Here is a 13,950-nt window from a genome sequence, read left to right on the forward strand (position 1 = left end):
ACAGTTGTGTGTCTAATATGTGTCAGGCATTTCACTAGGTGTTGAAGATCAAAGGCAAAGGAAAAAAATACAGTCATGAAGCTTCCATGAGGAAGAGGACATTAACCAAAGATGCTCACAGTGAAATGTAAAAGTGTGGCCATGCTAAGTATCTGAAAGGAGAGGCATGTGGCGTCATGGGACACATAACATGAGGGAGGCATTTGCAGGGCAAGTTGTGCATATGGGGAGGCCTGGGCAGGCAAGGAGAGGGGCAAGGGCTTCCTGAAGAGGGAAGAGCATAGGCAGAGGTCAGCAGTGGGAGGAACCAAGGCATGATGGGCTGGTGAGGTTGGAGAGCAGAGAGTGGTGGGGTAGGGGGGTAGGGAGAGGGGCGTGAAGAGGTGGGCACGGGCCTGACCCAGAAGATCCTTGCAATCCCTGCAGAGACAGAAGACACTGGAAATCCTCTGGGGAGTGTAGGCAGGGGAGCACCAGGACCAGGCTAGTGGTTTGAGAACAGAAGTCTGGCTACCGGGTGGAGAATGCATGCTGGGAGGGTGTCAAGAGGGTGGGAGGCCCAGCTAGATATGAACCCTGACTATGGCAGTGGAGAGAAGCAGAAGGCGGCATCAAGACATAATTGTAAGAAGCAAAATCAATACAATTTGGCAGTGGAGGAGGGACTAGCAATCCCCCCTGGGTTAATGGTAACGCCACTCCCTGTGCTGGGGGAATCCTAGAGGAGGATGCTGTGGTTTGAACATGGTTTGTTTCCACCAAATCTGCCGAAGTCTGATTCCATTGTGTCAATGCTGGGAAGTGGGGACTAGAGGGAGGTGTTTAGGTCATGGGGTAGATTTCCCATGAACAGAATAATGCCCTCCCATGGGAGTGAGTGAGTTCTCACTCTATTAGTTCCAGCAAGAGCTGCTTGTTAAAAAAAGCCTGGCACCTCCCGACTCTCTCTTGCTTCCTCTCTCACCAGTGATCTCCGCGAGCCGGGGTTCCCCTTTCACCATGAGTGGAAGCAGCCTGAGGCCCTCACCAGATGCAGAGGCCCAATCATGAACTTTCCAACCATCAGAATCGTGAGCCAAATAAACCTTTTTTTCTTTATAAATTATCCCGTCCCAGATGTTCCATTCTAGCAACACAAAATGGACTAAGACAGAGAACAAGTGTGAAGAGGAAAGATTGAGTCAGGTTTTGGACACGAACATGTTAGGTGCTTCTGGACCATCCAAGAAGGGGCACTGAGCTGGAATACAGGCCTAGAGCTCCAGGAGAGATGCCAGGCAGCATGCAAATGTGAGGGTCATGTGTGTGGGGGCAGAAATTGAAACCACAGAAGAGGATGAGATCATGTTGGTGAAAATATGGAGTCAGAAAAAAAGTATGGAATTGCTGAGCCCTAAGCAATTCCAATACTTAATTTCAGAGGAGAAAATGGTAGAGGAGACTTCAAATGAGAGAAAGAAAGTGGCCAGGGGGCTGATGGGGGGAAAGCCCAGGGAACGTGACACCCTGCAAGTCAGGCAAGGGACTGTGTCCAGAGGAAAGGAGCTTGAGGTGCCACCGAGGGCTAAGGAGAGTGATGACTAGAAAATATCCCTGGATTTGGTGACACAGAAGGAATTGGCAACCTCCGTGAAGATGGCAGGATGGGTAGGGAAGGGGCCAGATGGGTGCAGGGAGAGGCTGAAGAGAAGAAACGGATACAGTGCTGTCGAAAAGTCTGATTGGAAATGAGGAGGAGCAATTCGGGGCATTAGCTGAATGGGCCTGAGGTGAGGGCAGATTTGGCTTGATTTTTTAATAGAAGAGATTAGCAGATGTATTAAAAGCTAATGGGGAAAACTTGCCCAATGCTACATGTGAGAATTATGCATTTCACTGTAAATTTTTACTTAACAGAAAAAGAAACAAAAATGAATCTTGAAATCTGGTCAGTGGTATGCAGGCTGAAGTGTGTAGGAAGCGAGTGTATAATGTCTGCAACCTGCTTTGAAATGTATTTTTTTAAAGTCTTGGTGGGCGGTTAGAAGAATGGACAGAAGACCAGATGTGTGATCCGGCACATATAGCAAATGCCAGTTGTGGCATCTGGGTGGTAAGTGTGTGATTTTCTCTACAATTCTTTCAACTTTTGCAACATTGGTGAAAAAGAAAATAAGAAGAGTCCAGTTGACAGGAAAAGGCTGTTCAAAAGCAAAAAGAAAATAGATGTGGTAAGTTTCCCAAGGAGCTGGGAGGAGATGGGGTTGATGAAGACATCTGGCCGAGATAGGAAGGTGAGGAGCTTCACAGAAACTAGAGAAAAAGGAAAATGACAGCAACTCTCCCTACTCAGCCATGATTAATCAAGCAGTAATCCACAATGGCCCTCCCCTGGCATCACTGAGGGGCTTTTTTTTTTTTTTTTTTTACATAGATAATGAATTTGCAACAATCTCCATGATTTAAGGTAAACCCTACGAGGTGATTCCAAACACACTACTAACCAGGCTAAAATTCTTTGAACTTCCCGTCAGATGCTCTATCAGCCTGACGACTCCCACCAGCCATGTCTTAAGAAAAGATAAGTGAAATGAGTTCCTGCTACATCCAAGCCACTGCGAGTTCTATCGTCTCTTCATCCTCAACAAGCACAAGCTTTGGTATCCACAGACTTGAGCTCAAGAGTCCCAGATGGATCCTTCACTAGCTCAGGGATCTCAGTCTCCCCCCCTGTAAAATGGGGGCAAGAACCACTCCTGCCTCTCCCAATCACTGAAAGAGTTACATGAATGAGGTCCTGCACACATAAAACCTGTAGGCCCACACTGGGTCCATAGTAACCAGAAAACACAGATTGTTATTTTCCAAAAATACAAAGCTTAAGTGCAATTCATGCACAAGGATGCACTGTTGTCACTCAGGAGACACTTTATAATGTCGAGAGAGCGGCGGTGCTCATCTTTTGAAATCTCTTTTGCTCTCTACTCACATCTCAAGCTGCATGAAAAGTGTTCTTTCTGGTGTCCCTGGTGCCTTAGGTCATGTTGCTCGTCCACATAAAAGCCCATTCGAGAATCATTATCACCCAAGCGGCTTCCAGATTGGCAGCTCATCACTTCTGAAGGGTCCCAAGGCGGCCACAGAGAAGTGCCCCAATGCCTTGTTTGCTTCCTTGGGCCAAAGGTCCACCTGTGGTAATTAGCAAGATTGGTCCTGGACCAGACTCAGTTGGTGTAGCCACAAGACCAAATGATGCCCTTCAACATGCTGCATGGAAAAAGTGTCTCTCTGATTATCTGCTCCCAGATCTGAAAAGCTACCTTCTGTGAGCTCAGTGGAAAACTCCAATTCATTAACCGATTTCAACAGAAAAAGACAATCTCAAAAGGCTTGTTGACAACCACTGTAGCCATGGTGTAACCTTATCCTTATCTTTCATTATTCTGCTTTTATTAGGAAAAGAAAAAAAGGCATTTGTTTTCATGGACATAACCTCACAGAAAGCTTTCATACACAAGATGCACAAGATGAAAAAAATACACTTATTGGAGGAACGCTCGATATACTTGAAAGTGCTAGGAACATCTCCATTCTCTCTGTAGAAGTCACATTTCCTTTAGGATTGTGTAGCCTCAGATATAAAAATGTTGTTAATTCAGTTCATGTGAACCCTTATAATATCCCACTGAAGGCAGACTTTGTAACCGACTGCAGCTCACCCCGCTCTCAATATAGACAAGACTTGCCCACAGTAGCAGAACTTTCTTCAAACAGAAATATGTGGCGGACAATGTTAATGGGTCCAAGCAACAACACATGGAATGGACAGGCAGTGGGCAAGGGGGTCACCTGCCCCTGCCGTCAGCCCCTCACCTGTATCCCAGCTGACCAGGCACCTAGGAACATAGCAGCTCATGTTTATTATGCCTGTTTCATTTGGCTTGCACAATGGTTAGGGATTTTTGAATTTATAGTTAGCTGCTTATATTTTTAAATCCTGACATTTCTGATTTAAAGAAAAAAAAAACCTGGATTTCCAGCTTTCTCACGAAATATCAGGAACTCTGACAAAATGGAGTCCCAGAGGTAGCACTAAGGGAAGACATAGGAAGCCCTAGACCCCCCAGTGCCCTTCAGTGCCCCAAATTCACCCTCCAAATAAACAAAAGATCTCAGTCTGCAACCCCCTCTTCCAGAGACATCCCTGGCCACACTCACACACATGCCACCATGGGCCCCTTCCAAGAAAAAATGATGGGGCCCCAACCCCTGCCAAGCTTGAAGGAGGAGAGGAGCTGCAGCCTCCTTTGGACAAGGCCAGTGACCTCTGTTCCACCTGAGTCACCACCAGACGCTGGCACTGCCCACCTGACCCCTGGGAGGAATCACTTTTGAGACCTGGACCACGATGAATGAACGAACTGGAAAAGGACATTGTTTTTAAATGGCAATTAACTCAAGATGCAAACAACCCTTATTATTTGTGGACTCCAAATTTTACCAGCTACTCGATAAAACTTATTTGTTGTCCCAAAATCAATATTCCCAGCAATTTCCTGGTCACTCAAAGACACTGGCAGAGTGGGGAGAAATTTGAGTCATCTAGTGCTAAGGATGAACAAGATGACATCCTACCTTCTGGTTCCAGTTCTCATACTGCAAACAAGCAACCTTTTTGTGGTCTATTTAGTGCCATGATTTTCACATTTTTGTGGGGTTTCTTTGGTGATTTCACATTTATAGTGGCCCCAGGCATCGTGCTGCAGTGCTGGCTAGAGTTCCCAGGCATGAGAGGCTGTGAGGTGCCTTACAGAGGAAATCCATGTGCTAGAAAAGCTTCCTTCAGGCCTGAGTCACACCGTTGCTGGTCCTGAGTTCAGTGCTAATGGATTTACACTATACCTCAAACAAGGCATCTGTCAACAGAAACATACATAGAATGAGGTTACGTACGGATCAGTTGACAAAACATGACCAGAGGCCAGCAGGAATCTAACTCTATGCTTCTCCTAGGAGCAACGATTCAGCATCTACTAGTTCAGTGCTCGTGGCAGCTTTATAGAACACAACTACCGTGAGTGATGAGGCTTTAAGTCATTTCTGCCACAGGGGGCCACCAAGAAAGGGTTTACAACAGAAGTGATTTCTCTATGTGGTTTCAGGGGTGCCAAGTTGCAGGGAGGATTCAATGAAAGGGTTAAGAGGAATGAACTGTTTCTTCCGACTCTGGGTGCAGAAGGGAGCAGAAGTACCCCCTGGTCCCAGCCTTGGGGTCAACTTTGAGGCTGCCCTGCCCTTTGACTAAGGCCTCCTTTTCCCCTTCCTACCTATGCCAGGCCCTGTCTTGCTGCGTCTGGAACCCCGTGCAGAGCCCACCTTCCCGTGACTGGTGTTCCCTCCTTCCATGGATGGAGTCTGAAGAACCAGCTCTTTGCACCTACAGGAAGCCCCCAGATCAGAGCTGCCAAGGAAGTTCTGTGTCTGCAGAAGGGAGAGGTGCAGGAGTGAATAGATTGTTTTTTATGTCTTCAGGCTTTTTCAGCTTTCTCTTTTTAAAAGACACTAACTCTGCATATAAAATGCATTATCTCTGTATACCTGCTAGCAAGCAGCCTTCCTTAAACAAATCAACCTATCCAGGGCTAGAGTATACCGCTGCCCAGGCTGAGCACTGCACAACCCCAGGGAGGAATAATGCCATTCACATCAGAGTCTATGTGCAGCACAGAGTCCTGACACAGTGGGATATACTGTGAAGCCACATCTTCCATTGCATAATGTTCTCCTTTGGGAACATGAATCTAAGTATCTGCCTTCCCCACCCAAGTCAATGGGAAGTGGTTTCTTTGGCCACCAGATTTCACAGATAATAAAATGGGAGTGCTTTCCCTTTCCTCCAGAAAGACTTTTTATCACCAAGTCACCATCTTACTCTAGCGTTTCTGGAACTCACTACTGTTTTTGTTGGTTTCCAAGCAGCAGCTGGAGACCTCCCTGGACCAACCAGCGCTGGATGCAAACCCAACTCAGGTTAGAACTTAACTCCAGCAAGCACAGCGCTGCCTCCTACAAGCCCCCACATAGCATTTGCCTCCAAAACTAGTTAGGCAGGATCCCATAGGCCTCCCTGTAACAATCTTTCCATGGGAAGGAAGCAAGGAAGGAAGGAAGGAAGGAAGGGAGGAAGGAAGGAAGGGAGGGAGGGAGGGAGGGAGGGAGGGAGGGATCTGCCCCAAAGCTGTTCTTGACCATTTTTTGAGTGACTTCACATTATTTTAAGCTTTATGCAGAAAGTGCAATTGTATTAATATTTCTATCTTGCTATTGAATATGAATTCACTGCAATTCAATGTGTAAAAGCTGCCACAGTGACACTAAGTGGTAAAGAGTTAGTGGTCTTCCCACCCACTAAGTGCATGGAACCAGAACAGAACAGGGTCCTGAGCCCCAGTGCCCGGGGCCAAGTTTCCATCCTCCTATGGACTTCTCTTCTCCTGTTTTTCTCATCATTAAAAGAGAGAGTGACCATGCCTACTTCAGAGGAAGGTTATACAGATTAAATGACATCATTCAACCTGTCTCAAGGGGCCATTGGGGAAAGTTTTCTATCTATAATAATTGTGTTTCAGTAACCTCACAAGCTAAGAAAACCATCAATGTGGACAGATGAATCCTGAATTCATAAACAGCACCTTCCAGGCAGCAGGAAGACAGATGAAAGCTAGCTTCCCTCCAGGAACTCTTTGTTCATCCCACCTCTCTAAGTAAATGCTTGGGCCAAGTGCAGTGGCTCAGGCCTATAACCCTAACACTTTGGGATACCAAAGCAGGAGGATCTCCTGAGGCTAGGAGTTTGGGGCCAGCCTGGGCAACATAGTGAAGCCCCTGTCTTTACAAAATATTTTTAAATTAACTAGGCAACTTAGGAGGCTGAGGCAGGAGGACTGCTTGAGCCCAGGCATTCGAGGCTGCAGTAAGCTATGATGGCACCACTGCACTCCAGCCTGGAAAACGCCTGAGCTGTCTAGGTTATTAACCACCAACCAAAGGCTGAAATCCAATAGGTCTCTAGTTCTATTTCTTTATTTCCCTCCAGAATGTGATGGAGCTTTTTCCCTGGGGCGCTGGAAGAAGCTAGGGCAGAGAGATAATAGCAGTTGAAGGTGGAGATGCTGAAAAGCATGTTTGGCATGGATGGAAATTTGGCCTCAGGCAGTGGGAATCAGGCCCCTGTTCTGTTCTGGTTCCATGCACTTAGTGGATGGGAAGACCATCAACTCTTTACCGCTTAACGTCCCCGTGGTAACTTTTACATATTAAATTTCAGTGACTATGAAATAGCAAGATACAAATATTAATAAAATGGTACTTTCTTCATGAAACTTAAAATAATATTAAATCACTCCAAAAATTGTCAAGAACAGCTTTGGGCAGATTGCATTTTCTCTTTCTTCCCTTTCTTCTGTTAATTTCGCATGTTAATTTTATTCTTAACTGTTTAACATGTGCTGCTATTTGATGACACAATTTTCAAGAGAAATGAGAGGCTGGGAAATGTTTCCTGGTGTGGCCACCACCTAGGAAGACAGTTGGTGCCACAAGAGCGTGTGTAGAGGAAGTTCATGGGCCCGAGGGTTGACCTGCTGGAGCATGCAGCCATGCACCCATGCCGGACTCAAGGAGGGCATCACACATGGAGGGGGCAACACAGACCAGGATGTAAAGCTGGGAAAGTGCAGGGCGTGTCTGGGGGCGTCCAGCTCAAGTGGCTGTTTGAGAATTGCTGGTGCTATCCTCACGCACATGGGACGCGAGAGGATCGCGGGTCATAGACTTGGAGCCAGAGCACCAGAGCCCATGGAGGGAGGAGCACAACACCCAGGCCCCTTACCACGTTCATTCAAGCGAGGTGAAGTCCCTCTGGAATGGCTCATGCACCCGGCTTGTGGACAGGAGTGGGATGGCGTGGCTGAGATGGAGATAGGAGGGAAGCAAGGGGAATGGGAAGATGGCAGCCTTGAAGGCCACTCCCAAAGAAAGGAGAGCAGGATGAGAAAACCCCAAATCCACGTAATGCCCTAAAGTGCACTGGGGTCAGCTAAGGCGATGCAGACTGAGGAAGAGGCTCCGAGTCAGTAAGACCAGCACCCAAGATTCCTCTAAAGAAAGGCACTAAAACTCCATGGCCCCTCATCAGTGTTTGAAAAGATATTTGGCTGCACTCATACTTTAACATGTCCCATAACGTGCCCTGAGATACCATTTTTCACTTATCCAGTTGGCAAATAACATAACACTCAGTGACTCCAGTGCTGGTAGAGGTGAAGCAGATCACACAAGGGTACAAACTGGCAAGGCTTCCACAGACGGCAACTTGCAGTTCTTTTTAAAAAACCCTCTGAGACAGTAATTCCACTATCAGGACTGTATCCTACATGTGTCCCCACATATGCACATAATGACAGTTGTACAAGGCTACTCATTGTGGCACTGTTGTCATAGCAAAGATTGGAACCAACCAAGATGTCCTTCAGGTGGGGACTGGTTAAATAAATAACAGCTCTTCCACATAATGGAATGCCAGGCAAAGGGAATGAAGAAATCTGTTTCTTCATAATGACATAATCACCCATTATTTAATGAGAAAAAGGGGCAGGCTATGTATGTCAGGTACAATTATTGGTGGTTTTTGAAGGAAAAATGAGAAAGAGAAAGAAACTTTTTTTTTTTTTTTTTGCTTATGCATGAACTATCTGTGGAAGTATACAGAGGACGCTGATTACTTTGGTTGGCTTTGCGGGGGAGAACGGTGCGGCTGGAAGACAGAAGAATGAGGAAGATGAGATCCAACACCTTTCTGTTATTGAATTTTGAACCAGATAAAAGTTTTATCTATTTTCTAAATAAATATAAAAACAAAACCCCAGGCCCTGAATACAGCTGTAGGTGAAAACAATGATCCCAATTCCTACCCCTCACCCATATCCAGCCTCCTATCTCCCTCTCAGCCACACCATCCCACACTTCCCACCCCTCACCCATACCCAGCCTCCTATCTCCCTCTCAGCCATGCCATCCCACACTTCCCACCCCTCACCCATATCCAGCCTCCTATCTCCCTCTCAGCCGCCATCCCACACTTCCCACCCTTCATCCATATCCAGCCTCCTATCTCCCTCTCAGCCATGCCATCCCACTCCTGTCCAGCCTTTTCCTTCCATCCCAATTTTATAAAATTTCCCTTCACCTCACTCCTTTGGCGGCATGATTTCTAACACTTCACAGTTTTACAAGTTTTTGCATTTCAGATTTGAGTCTCTGACTTAAATCAAAAGCTGGAAGTGTTTCTTATAGAAAAACTCACATATATGTACAAAGTATTCTTGTAATGGGAGATAAATGAAAGCCATCTAAATGTCCATCTGTAGGGGAGAAAAATCAAACAAATCAGGTTATTTCTGCACTGCACAACAGCATGCAGCAGTAAAACAGTCAGACCACTTTGTGTTTAAAAACCTCAGGCTGGGTGTGTGGCTCACACCTGTAATTCCAGCACTTTGGGAGGCCAAGACAGGAGGATTGCTTGAACCCAGTAGTTCGAGACTAGCCTGAGCATCGCAGGGAGATTCTGTCTCTACAAAAAATTAGCCAGGCATGGCAACTTGCACCTGTAGTCCTAGCTACTTCGGAGGCTCAGGTGGGAGGATCCCTTGAGCCCAGGAGTTCGGGGCTGTAGTGAACTGTGCCATTGCACCCCAGCCTGGGCAACAGAGCAAGACCCTGTCTCAAAAATAAATAAATAAAAATAAAAATAAACCTTATACAATATATTTTCAGACTTTATATAGTACATAAAAATATATTATCAATATGAGCATAAACTTTATATAAACATTGTATAAAGTATATAATTAAATGTATTATATTTTTATATATTTATATAAAGTTTTTTAATATTTTTACATTTGTAAATATAAAATATATACACATATATGCCATACAAAATATATTTTATGCTTATGTATAAGTCATACACTTCATATTTGCACATATAATATATATTTCTACATGTCTACATCTCTGTGTAACATATAGAAACGAATATATAATATACATATATATCATTTGTAAATGCATAGGAAAGGAATGGAAATGTTCTCTAGGGGTGTAGTAAGATCGGGATGATAAAAGGAAATGCAGGAAAGCTTGAGATTGTTACTGTATGAACCTGCGTGGGCTTGTGTGATGTTTTTAAACAATAAAAATTAAATTAACCGTCTTTTGGTGCCTGGCATGACAAATGTCTGCCACTAGAGGGCACTAGAGATCGCTAAATATTTCCCATGATTATCTTTGAGGGAGGGGGCGCGGGTGCAGGGGATTTGAGGGAAGCTCCTTTACCTCTTTATAAGGGTCCCTTTGCACGCTGGGGGACTGGGCCCTGAACCTGAACTTTCAGTGAGGGTAAAGCTTGCCTGGAAGCCGGGAGCCCTTCTCTCTCAGCTGCCTTGAATGGGCCCCTGCGGCCATTTGGGGTGGGAGTCCTTTATCCAGCCCACTCCATTCTGCCCACCAGTTTCGCCCACCAGCCCTGGTCTGCGGGACGCTGCTCCGGTGTGGAAGGTGGAACTGGCATCGAGTGCATTTCAGTGAGCTCACCTTCACTCCTTATTCCACATGAATGTTCAACGGGGAGCCCTGAGACATTCGAGGGGGCCGTTTGTGACTGCTCAATTATAGTGGAGACATCTTCGCATTTGGGGGAGGAAGAGGGAAGCTAGAATTTCTGAAATGCTCAAAATTCAGCCCGAAATGCATGTCGGTGAACAACCAGTTGCTAATTACCTACCCTAGACCCTAACTCTCTGACACGTAATCATAGAGCATTATCGCCTGGTTTAGTATGAGCGGAATATACAGGAACCCAGAGTCAGTCAACGTGTAATGTTGTGCCCAGAAGTTTACTGAGCATTTTTCACCAGTATGGAAAACCACGGCACCATGACGCCAAGCCGGTAGTGTCTGAGTCACTGGTCCTGTGCTCCAGGCTTGGCCTGGCTCTGGGGCTGTTCGGATCACATTCTTACAAGACAAACACCAGGATACTTTATTACATCTTTTAGAGAACTTGTGCCCAAGCATTTACCTATCGAATATGTGTGTGTGTGTGTGTGTGTGCGCACGTGTGTGTGTGTTTACCAAAAGTTACCTTTTTTTTTTTTTTTTTTTTTTTTTTTTTTTTTTTTTTTTTTTTTTTTTTTTTTTTTTTTTTTTTTTTTTTTTTTTTTTTTTTTTTTTTTTTTTTTTTTTTTTTTTTTTTTTTTTTTAAAGTTACCTTTTTCAACTTCTCTTTTGTTTCTCCTTTATATTACAGAAAGAACTTTTTTTAATGATGCATGTAAGTAGTTTATACAATCTGTGAATTTCATTTCAAGATGGGACAGGAAGCGTTACAAAATATTCGTGGTCTCCAAAGTGATTCTGACACCTCATGACGACTAAGACCTTTGGTTGCCGTTGCCTCAAATAATTTCCTCCTAGAGCAGCAGTTCTTCAACTCAGCTACACATTGAACTATGTGGGAAGCTATTAAAAATACAGATGCCTGAACCCCACGGCCTTCATTATCTTGTGAGCATCTGGGCCAAGTTCAGTGCTGGTGCTCTTGTTCAGATGGATGTAGCTGGTGGTGCAGAGATCCGTGAGCTTGCTTTTACGGGACTTTCTGCTGTTGTTGATCTGGGATGCAGTCAGAATACTAGGGCTTTTTTAAAGTTCCCCAGTTGACTCTAATGCAGCCAAATTTGAGAACCATTCTCTGCTCAATACCTTCAAAAATGGAAAACTAGCAACCTCTCACTCAGTGCCTCCCCAGGTATGATGTGCAGACCAGCAGCATCAGCATACCTGGGAGCTTGTTAGAAATTCAGAATTTAGGATCTATCTCAGACCGGCTAAATCCAGATCTTGGGAAGTAGGGCCCAGGTACCTGTATTCCATTCCATGCCTCCACAACATTGGCCTGCTTTTAATTTAGCTTTAAATTACAATTTTAAAATGGAATTAACCAGAAGGCAAGGGTATACGGGAAATATTTTTTTAACACTTCTCACGTAAACTCAAGTCTTTTATTCCTTTTTCAGGGGTAAAACAGGCTTTTCCATTTACAAGCTTATTCATGAGTTGCAAAAATTCCCTCCCTTCCTCCATGCTTTTGTAATCCTTACATTCCACCATTTAGTCTTGGGGGCCACAATCAAACAGAAATCATGAGGGCCCTTTCCTCTTGCATCTGTAGTGGCGACCTTTGCAGCAGACAGTAACTTCTCCAGAACTGTCAAATAAACGCAAGTACCTGTATTTCTAAATCGCCTCCCAGTAATACATTCTCATACTGGAGTTTTTACTTTGGCATGCCCTAATCCTTACACGAGCACGAATTCCTCTAAATCCCAGCCTGAATTTGTTTAACTTACCAGAGAAGGCTTGCCCATTGAAGATTGGTTCTTCAGCCACTGCTTTTCATTCTCATACCAAACAAGTGCATTTTTAAGAACTTGCGAGAGTCTTGCCACTCTTCAACAGAGAAAGTCATCTCCAAATTAATCCACAGTCAGGAGCACCTCGTGCTGCTTTTATATATCATTAAAGTCCTGTAAAAGCAAGCTCACGGATCTCTGTACCACCAGCTAAATCTATCTGAACGAGAGCACCAGCCTTGAACTTGGCCCAGATGCTCACAAGATGATGAAGGGCACCCCTCCTCCAGCCTGTTCTTGTCCACTCTCCCAGGGAGGCTTAGTCCTTTGGCACAAAAGCAGTGGTGGCCATTCATTCCTTGCCCTAGTGAAGCCAACTTCCTCCACATTCATTCTGCCCATCAGCATCTGATGCCCCCACAATGGCAAACACTGCAGGGGGCCAAAGTCTGACTCCACAAGGAGGCAGAATGCCAGGTCTTCTGCAGTGGTGCCCTTGAATGGCCATCTCTCACTGCCCGGGGTTAGCCTACATTGAGATCAATGATTAGCAGGTAACTTGTGAAGCCCAACCCTAAAAGTCCCATTGGGACTTACCTCATTTGGGAAAACAGTTTTTCCAACACTTCTTATATAAACTCAAATGTTAGATTCTTTTTTTGGATTTCACAGATAGGACTAATAATTGATCCACTCATGTAGATATGAATACAGTGAATTGCACATGGTAGGCACTAGATTATTTGTTAAAGTGTTGAATTAGGCCAGACACAGTGGCTCACACCTGTAATCCCAGCACTTTGGGAGGCCAAGGAGGGCAGATCACCTGAGGTCAGGAGTTCAAAACCAGCTTGGCCAACATGGCGAAACAGTCTCTACTAAAAATACAAAAAAAAAAAAAAAAAAAAAAAAAAAACTTTGCCAGGCATGGTAGTGGCACACATCTGTAATTCCAGCTACTAGGGAGACTGAGGCATGAGAATCGCTTGAACCCAGGAGGCAGAGGTTGCAGTGAGCCGAGATCGCACCACTGCACTCCAGCCTGGGTGACAGACTCACACTCTATCTCAAAAAAGAAAAAATGTTGAATTAATACATGTATGTGAATATACTATATGTATGTGTACATGTGCATCTATCTATAGCTGTATCTCCATCTATAAGTTCATTGATCTATGTATCTGTATATCTACAGATAGACTGCCCCACCTGACCCAACAACCAGTCCAATAAATGAGCCCTTATTCTGCGCTGCCAACCAGACATCACAGCATTCCTAACATGTCTCACTGAGTCCTCACACAAGGCCAAGAAATAGCTATTATTCCTGAGGTCCCATAAAACCATCTGAGAAATGTGTAGCAGAGAATCAAAGCCATGTATGGCAAAAAAAAAAAAAAAAAAAAAAAAAGGCACTGGTGCAAAGATTTCCAGAAGTACTGGAGGAGCCATGGGCCACCTGAGAACTATTGACTTCACAAGCTCAGATGCA

The 13,950-nt window shown here is 44.8% G+C and overlaps 1 long non-coding RNA gene across 2 annotated transcripts in view; it reads right to left on the reverse strand.

Annotated features, from left to right (window-relative positions):
• Positions 1-12,728, reverse strand: part of LOC105740757 — a 49,460-nt gene extending 36,732 nt beyond the window's left edge. The window contains exons 1-2 of one of the 2 annotated variants that reach the window (XR_004033051.1): positions 12,456-12,702; positions 9,344-9,401 (exon numbers count right to left, since the gene is read on the reverse strand). This is a non-coding gene — a long non-coding RNA (uncharacterized LOC105740757). Of the gene's footprint in view, positions 1-9,343; positions 9,402-12,455 lie in introns of both variants that reach the window. The other variant, XR_004033052.1, reaches the window with a different exon arrangement.
• Positions 12,729-13,950: the final 1,222 nt, after the last annotated feature.

This window comes from Nomascus leucogenys, chromosome 13, assembly GCF_006542625.1.
Source record: "Nomascus leucogenys isolate Asia chromosome 13, Asia_NLE_v1, whole genome shotgun sequence".
Classification (NCBI taxonomy): Eukaryota; Metazoa; Chordata; class Mammalia; order Primates; family Hylobatidae; genus Nomascus; species Nomascus leucogenys.